Source organism: Oryctolagus cuniculus, chromosome 2 (assembly GCF_964237555.1).
Source record: "Oryctolagus cuniculus chromosome 2, mOryCun1.1, whole genome shotgun sequence".
Classification (NCBI taxonomy): domain Eukaryota; kingdom Metazoa; phylum Chordata; class Mammalia; order Lagomorpha; family Leporidae; genus Oryctolagus; species Oryctolagus cuniculus.
In genome coordinates this window covers 83,375,685-83,385,066 of record NC_091433.1, presented here as the reverse complement: position 1 = coordinate 83,385,066, position 9,382 = coordinate 83,375,685, and the positions used below count along the sequence as shown (strand labels likewise).

Here is a 9,382-nt window from a genome sequence, read left to right as displayed (position 1 = left end):
CTATTTACCAATATATATATATTCACCATATATATATATTCACCATATATATATTCACCATATATATATATATTCACCATATATATATGTGTATATATATATATATATATATAAACACACACACACATACCCCAGGGAAAGACTATCCAGACATATACAGAAAATACTTTTAGACCTAAGGAGAGAGATAAACTCCAATATAATAATAGTAGGTGACTTCAACACCTCCCTCTCATTAATGGGCAGGCAGAAAATCAATAAAGATACATTGAAGTTGAAACATACTATAGAGCAAATGGACCTAACAGACATTTACAGGACATTTCAGCAGCTACAGAATACATATTCTCATTACCACATAGAACACTTTCTAGGATAGACTACATATTAGGGCACAAATCAAGTCTCAGCAAATTTAAAAAAGATTGAAGTCACATCATGTATCTTCTCAGACCATAAAGGAATAAAACTAGAAATCAACAATTAGGGAAATAGAACACTCGTAAAATACTTCAAAATTAAACAACATGTTACCAAATAATCACTAGGTCGTTGAAGAGATTAAAAAGGAAGTCAAAAACTTTGTTGAAAGAAATGAAAATGAGCCGGCGCCGTGGCTCAATAGGCTAATCCTCCACCTTGCGGCGCCGGCACACCGGGTTCGAGTCCCGGTTGGGGCGCCGGATTCTGTCCCGGTTGCCCCTCTTCCAGGCCAGCTCTCTGCTATGGCCAGGGAGTGCAGTGGAGGATGGCCCAGGTGCTTGGGCCCTGCACCCCATGGGAGACCAGGAAAAGCACCTGGCTCCTGGCTCCTGCCAGGATCAGCGCGGTGCGCCGGCTGCAGCGGCGGCCATTGGAGGGTGAACCAACGGCAAAAAGGAAGACCTTTCTCTCTCTGTCTCTCTCTCTCACTGTCCACTCTGCCTGTCAAAAAAAAAAAAAAAAAAAAAAAAGAAAGAAATGAAAATGAAAACACAACATATCAAAACCTGTGGGATACAGCAAAAGCAGCATTAAGAGGGAAGTTTATATCATTGAACTTATAATAAAAAAGAGAAATGTCTCAAATTAAAGATCTAATGAAGCATCTTGAAGACTTAGAAAAACAAGAACAAGCCAAACCCCACAATCAGCAGTAGACAAGAAATAATAAGGATCAGAGCAGAAATAAATGAAATTCAAACTAAAAAAAAAATACAAAAGATCAACAAAGCAAAAAGTTAGCTTTTAGAGAAGACAAAATAGATAAACCTCTAGCCAGACTAACAAAGAAAAAAAGAGATAAAAACCAAAATAAAATTAGAGATGTAAAAGGAGACATTACAGCTGACACCACTGAAATACACAAAAGATCATAAGAAACTACTATGAAGAACTGTATGCTAATAAACTGGAACACCTCAAAGAAGTGGATAAATTCCTGGATACAGATAACCTACCAAGATTAACTCAAGGCAACCTAAAGAGACTCATAAGAAGCAATGATTGAACAGTAATCAAACATCTTCCACCAAAGAAAAGTCTTTACTGTTGAATTCTACAAAACATTACAAGAGGAAGTAACTCCAGTACTCTTTAGATAATTCCAAAATATTGTAAAGGATGGAACTCTGCCAAACTCTTTTTATGAGGTCAGCATTACTTTGATCCCAAAACCAAACACAGACAAGGCATGAAAAGAACATTACAGACCTATATCTTTAATGAACACAGGTGCAAATATTCTCAACAAAATACTAGCAAATCAAATATAAAATCTTATCAAAAAGGGCATTCATCATGATCAAATGAGATTCATCCCAGAAATTCAAGAGAGGCTCAACATTAGCAAACCAATAAATGTCCTAAATCCCATCAATAGACTGAACAAAAGCCATATGGTCATCTCAATAAATACAGAGAGGATGTGAGGGTGATCTGGCTGCGACATCTGTCACCCCATTGATCTCCAGGGTTGATTCGGCTTATCTGGCTGCCTAGGCAGGTGTCCCCTTCCTCCCTTACCGCTCCATGTGCGTCCCTCCCAAAGTTGCACTCTTGGTTGAAGAGGATGACCTTCCCCACTAGAGGAGGACTGGTCTTCGGTCAAGGGTATACGAGCAGCTGCACTCCCCTGCTAGAACCTCCAAACAAGCTCTCAATAAATGCAGAGAAAGCATTTGACTATTCAACACCCCTTCATGATAAAAACCTTCCAGAAATTAGGTATTGAAGGAACATTCCTCCAAATTATAAAGGTTATATATAGCAAACCAACAGCCAATATTATACTGAATGGGGAAAAACTGAAAGCATTACCCCTCAGATCTGGAACAAGAAAAGGATGTCCACTTTCACCACTCTTATTCAATATAGTACTGAAGTTTTAGTGAGAGCATTTAGGTAGGAGAAAGTAAGGACATCAAATTAGAAAAGAGGAAGTCAAATTATCCATGTTGGCAGATGACATGATGTTGTACATTGAAAATCCCCCAAAGCTGCTAGAATTGATAAATCAGTTGACTAAAGTTGCAGGTTACAAGATAAACACACAAAAACCAGTAGCTTTTTTTGTATGCTAATATGAAATCACAGAAGGAGGAATGAAGAAAGAAATCCTATTCATAATAGCCACAGAAAAATCAAATTTTTAAGAATAAATTTAACCAAAGAATGAAGGATCTCTACAATGAAAATTATCAAATATTCTGAAAGAGCTCATCAAGGACACAAAAAATGGAAAGGTATTCCTTGCTCTTGGATTGAAAAAATCAATATCATTAAATGTCTTTACTACCAAAAGCAATCTACAGAGTCAGTGTAATCCCTATCAAAATACCAATGGCATTCCTTACAGAACTATAAAAAGCAATTGTAAAATTCATATGGAATTGCGAAAGACCCAGAATAGCCAAAGCAATCCTGAACAGGAAAAATAAAGCTGTAGACATCACAATACTTGATTTCAAAGATATGCTACAAAACAATACTAATTAAAACAGCATGGTACTGGCTTAAAAACCAATAAATAGATCAGTGGAACTGAATAGAGAACCCAGATATTAATCCATGAACATACATGATTTTTTACAAAAGAGCTCAGACCATACAGTGGAGTAAGGATAGTCTCTTCAACAAATGGTGCTGGCAAAACTGGATTTGTATATGTAGAAAAATGAAATTATATCCATGCCAGGACCAGCACTGTGGTTCAGCTGGTTAAAGCCATTGCCTGTAATGCTGGCATCCCATATGGATGCTGGTTTGAGTCTTAGCTGCTCCACTTCTGATCCAACTCCCTGCTAATGTGTATGCTCCTGAAAAAAAAATAAGAAATTAGGTCCATATCTCTCACCATATACAAAAAACAACTCACGATGGATCAAAGACCTGACCTAAATTTAAAAACTCAGACTACGAATTTGCTGGAAGAAAATGTTGAGGAAATACTCCAAGACATTGGTGGAGGGGATGACTTCTGGGACAATACCACCAAAGCTTAGGCAAGAAAAGCAAAACTAAACAAATGGGACTATATCAAACTCAGAAACTTTTTTATAGCAAAGGAAATGATCAGTAGTGAAAAAACATCCAATAGGATGGGAGAAAATATTTGCAAACCATCTATCTGACAAAGGATTAATATCCCAAACATATCAGCAACTCAAAAAACTCAACAACAACACAAACAATCCAGTTGAGAAATGGGCACAGGACTTTAATAGTTCTCAAAAGGAGAAATACAAATTGCCAACAAATATATGAAAAAATGCTCAACATCACTAGCCATCAGAGAAATGCAAATCAAAACCAAAATGAGATATCACCTCACTCCTGTCAGAATGGCTAAAATACAAAACACAGAGAGTAACAAATGCTGGCAAGGATGTGGACAATGGGGGACACTTGCACACTGTTGGTGGGAATGTAAATTAGTGCAGCCACTGCGGAAAACAGTGTGGGGATTTCTTTAAGAACTAGAAATATTCTTGCCATATGATCCAATAATCCCGCTGCTGGGTATATACCCCAAAGACTTGAACACAATGTATTGAAGAGATACCTGCACCACCATGTTCATAGTAGCACTGATTTGGAATCAACCAAGTGTCCATCATCAGATGAATTGATAAAGAAAATGTGGTATATATACACAATGGGATATTAGCTGCAGCAAAATGGATGCAACTGGAGGACATCTTATTGAGTCAAATAAGCCAGACCCAGAAAGAGAAATAACACATATTTTCCCTTATTTCTGGGGGCTAAAATTTAAAAAGCAAAAAAAGAAGACATGTCTGTGGATCAGTATTGCTGCAAATAGAATTTTCCAAGACCCTTATTTTTTTTTATTATTATTTTTTTTATCTTTTATTTAATGAATATAAATTTCCAAAGTACGACTCATGGGTTACAATGGCTTTCCCCCCCATACCGTCCCTCCCACCCACAACCCTCCCCTTTCCCACTCCCTCTCCCCTTCCATTCACATCAAGATTCATTTTCGATTATCTTAATATACAGAAGATCAGCTTAGTATACCTTAAGTAAGGATTTCAACAGTTTGTTCCCACACAGAAACATAAAGTGAAAAATAATAGATGATTTTTTTTAAATGATGATGAAATCAGATCAGACCTATTGTCATGTTTAATCCCAGTGAGAGTCAAGTTGGGAATTGATAATTTTTTTTTTTTTTTACAGAAGATCAGTTTAGTGTACATTAAGTAAAGATTTCAATCGTTTGCACCCCCATAGAAACACAAAGTGAAATATACTGTTTGAGTACTCGTTATAGCATTAAGCCTCAGTGTACAGCACATTAAGGACAGAGATCCTACATGAGGAGTAAGTGCACAGTGACTCCTGTTGTTGACTTTACAAATTGACACTCCTGTTTATGGCATCAATAATCTCCCTATGCACCAGTCATGAGTTTCCAAGGCTATGGAAGCCCCTTGAGTTCTCCGACTCTTATCTTGTTTAGACAAGGTCATAGTCAAAGTGGAGGTTCTCTCCTCCCTTCAGAGAAAGGCACCTCCCTCTTTGAAGACCTGTTCTTTCCACTGGGATCTCACTCACAGAGATCTTTTTGCCAGAGTGTCTTGGCTTTCCATGCCTGAAATACTCTCATGGGCTTTTCAGCCAGATCCAAGTGCCTTTAGGGCTGATTCTGAGGCCAGAGTGCTATTTAGGACATCCGCCATTCTATGAGTCTGCTGAGTATCTCACTTCCCATGTTGGATCACTCTCCCCTTTATTTATTCTATCGGTTAGTGTTAGCAGATACTAGACTTGTTTATGTGCTCCCTTTGACTCTTAGTCCTTTCATTATGATCAATTGTGAACTGAAATTGATCACTTGGACTAGTGAGATGGCATTGGCACATGCCACCTTGATGGGATTGAATTGGAATCCCCTGGTATGTTTCCAACTCTACCAATTGGGGCAAGTCAGCCCGAGCATGCCCCAAATTATACATCTCTTCCCTCTCTTATTCCCACTTTTATGTTTAACAGGGATCACATTTCAGTTAATTTTCAACACTTAAGAATAACTGTGTGATAATTACAGAATTAAACCAGTCATATTAAATAGAACAGACAAAAAAAAATACTATGAGGGATAATGTATTAAGTTGTCCATTAGCAGTCAGGGCTATGCTGATCAAGTCACCATTTCTCATAATGTCCATTTCACTTCAGGAGGTTTCCTTTTTGGTGTTCAGTCAGTTGTCACCGATCAGGGAGAACATATGGTATTTTTCCCTTTGGGACTGGCTTACTTCACTCAGCATGATGTGTTCCAGATTCCTCCATTTTGTTGCAAATGACTGGATTTCGTTGTTTCTTACTGCGGTATAGTATTCTAAAGAGTACATATCCCATAATTTCTTTATCCAGTCTACCATGATGGGCATTTAGGTTGGTTCCAGGTCTTGGCTATTGTGAATTGTGCTGCAATAAACATTAGGGTGCAGACCGCTTTTTTCTTTATCAATTTAAACTCCTTTGGGTAAATTCCAAGGAGTGGGATGGCTGGGTCGAACGGTAGGGTTATATTCAGGTTTCTAAGGAATCTCCAGACTGATTTCCATAGTGGCTTGACCAGTTTGCATTCCCACCAACAGTGGGTTAGTGTCCCTTTTTCCCCACATCCTCGCCAGCATCTGTTGTTGGTAGATTTCTGTATGTGAGCCATTCTAACCGGGGTGAGGTGAAACCTCATTGTGCTTTTGATTTGCATTTCCCTGATTGCTAGTGACCTTGAACATTTTTTCATGTGCCTGTTGGCCATTTGGATTTCCTCTTTTGAAAAATGTCTATTGAAGTCCTTGGCCCATCTCTTAAGTGGGTTGCTGGTTTTGTTTTTGTGGAGTTTCTTGATCTCTTTGTAGATTCTGGTTATTAACCCTTTATCTGTTGCATAGTTTGCAAATATTTTTTCCCATTCTGTTGGTTGTCTCTTCACTCTCCTGACTGTTTCTTTTGCAGTACAGAAACTTCTCAATTTGATGCCATCCCAATAGTTGATTTTGGCTTTGACTGTCTGTGCCTCCCGGGTCCAAGACCCTTATTTTATACCTTTGTCAAACAAATGGTTAAGAATGTTTTACTACTAGAGTTTTAATGATCTGTGATTAGTTTAGAATTTACTGTATATGGGTGAAATGGTCATTTTTCCATTCAATTATTGTTTATAGCCATTGTGTATATTCCCATTAAACTAGATTCTTTTTGCTTTTTACTCATTAAACATCTTTTTACTGTAATATAAATTTAAAATATGTTATATCAAAAACAAAAAAAGGGAGAAGGAAAGAGAGTGGTAGGGAGAGAGGAGGAGGGAGGCAGGGAAGGAGGGATTATCATCATATTCTTAGAGTTCTGTCTACAAAGCACATTGAATCTGTTAAAAACTCATTGCAAATTAAGGCTAACAAATACAAATAAATCTCCTTCAAAGGCAGGTATCTGAGGCATCCAGTTGATTTCATCTTGCCAGAGAGCTCTCTCCTGGAGCCTCACCTTCTCCTGTGCATGCTGGTTTCCCTCTTCACTTGGCATGGACCCATCAGCCTGAGCTCTCCCTTCCCCGTTCCTGTGAGACACTTTCCTTTTTCTTTTTATGTAGACACCTCTTTTGCCTGTGTGCTGAGGCTCTAGCTTCCAGTGTTGTAGGCATGGATTGCAGGAAGATGGCAAGAATCCCAACCCTCAGCATTCATGAACTCACTGAATTTTCTGTGCTTGGTGCTGCACTTCTGCCTCCAACTTTGACTCTTGTTCTCTGGGTCAGAAATCTTCTGTTGGGACCGGCGCCGTGGCTCACTTGGTTAATCCTCTGCCTGCAGCACTGGCATCCCATATGGGTGCCGGGTTCTAGTCCCAGTTGCTCTTCTTCCAGTCCAGCTCTCTGCTGTGGCCCAGGGAAGTGGAGGATGGCCCAGGTGCTTGGGCCCCTGCACCCCATGGGAGACCAGGAGGAAGCACCTGGCTCCTGGCTCCTGGCTTCGGATCGGTGCAGCGCGCTGGCCGTAGCAACCATTTGGGGAGTGAACCAATGGAAGGAAGACCTTTCTCTCTGTCTATCTCTCTCACTGTCTAACTGCCTGTCAAATAAATTAAAAAAAAAATCTTGTGTTTCACTTCGGCAGAGAATAAGCCTTTTTTTAGTTGAAGAAGAGGCTGACACCTGGCCATGAAGAGTAGAAGAGATCTGGGAAACAGTTCCTTAAATAGACTTTCTATTAAATTGTCTCATTTTGTCTCCCCTCTCTCACTTCCAGGAGTATCTGGTGCCTATCAACCCCTGGAGTTCAGCAATATAAAATAGATGACCTCTCAGTTCACCCCACTGCTACCTTATCATTCAGTTTATTTTCTAAAAATGCTTTATTGCTTTTACACCTGATTTCCAGGCTCTAGCACTTTCCTGTTTTTCCAGCCCCTCCCATTCTCTCAATTCCTACGTTTTGAGAGCAATCTTTTTTACTCTCATTTTAATGGCATTTCAGGAGGGAAAGAAATTAGGTGTGTGTGTTCAGTTTGCCATTCTGAAATCTGTCTGTTGCTCTCTTTCTTTCCTTTCTCCTTCCCTTCCTTCCTACCTCTCTTAGAAATTATTAAAGGACCACGTTCTGATGTTGGATTGTAACCTGGAATGAGAGGAGATGCTGAGTATAGCTTGCAGTGGATCAAGAGTGGAATTGGAGGACTAATTAGAGACCATGGACACAAAGAGAGCATGGACTGAGCATGAGGTCCATGGAATTGAAACTTGGATGTAGTACACTAATGGCAGGAGTCATTGTTTGGTGGAAACCTGCCAGTGTCAGGGACAACTGAGTGCAGTGCTTAGACTCAATGAAAAACAAGGAATTGAATGTATGTGTGACAGTGTGGGTAGTTGTAAAATGATGATGCTTGGTGTAAAAGTTAGCAAATGGGAATAGATATATAAGATAATAACATACAAGCAAATTAAAAATAAGTGCCCAGGAAATGGGAAGATATCTTTTCAACAAGATACTTAAATACCAAGAACTATATTAAACGCGTTAAAGTTTTCCTTTTGGGACCGGCACTGTGGTGCAGCGGGTTAAAGCCCTGGCCTCAAGCGCCGGCATCCCATATGGGTGCCAATTTGATTCCCAGCTGCTCCACTATTAACCCAGCTCTCTGCTATGGCCTGGGAAAGCAGTAGAAGATGGCCCAAGTCCTTAGGCCCCTGCACCCATGTGGGAGACCTGAAGAAGCTCCTGGATCCTGGCTTCGGATTGGCACAGCTTTGGCTGTTGTGGCCATCTGGGGAGTGAACTAGTGGATGGAAGGCCTCTCTCTGTGTCTCTACCTCTCTTTGTAACTCTGTCTTTCAAATAAATAAAATAAATCTTAAAAAACAAGTTTTCCTTTCAGGTTGAGGGCAGGAATAGTGGGATACAGGAGCAAATAAATGATTGAACCAACAAACAGCAAGAAGAAAACTTGAGAATCTCTGTAAGAAGTGTGTGTGGGGGACAGTGCCTACTTATGCTTGACATAAGAATTCAGTGAGACAAAGCAAAACGCCTAGCATTGTCTGATACGAAGAATATTCTCAATATATGTTACATGCTTTCTTAGCCTTTCAACTATCCCACAACATAACTATTGAGACTCTGTGGAGTTAAGGTATTTGCTACAGGGGAAGTCTGTACTGGGTTCTATTATTGTGAGGTGGCATATTGGGAATGAGGCTTTCTAGTCCTAATTTTTGTTTGTTTGTGAATGGCGAAGTAACTATTTCATTCTGGGGAGTGGGTAGGCACCGAGTGTCAGAATTTCTGGAAATGCTGTCTGGTGCCAGTTTTGCTTGGTGACCTTGAACACGTTGAAGCTGCCTGCTTGCTCAGGGTGACTA

At 39.7% G+C, this 9,382-nt stretch overlaps 1 protein-coding gene across 7 annotated transcripts in view; it reads left to right on the top strand.

Moving 5' to 3' along the window:
- Positions 1–9,382, top strand: part of FUT10 (fucosyltransferase 10) — a 106,915-nt gene that overhangs the window by 79,991 nt on the left and 17,542 nt on the right. The window lies entirely within an intron of this gene.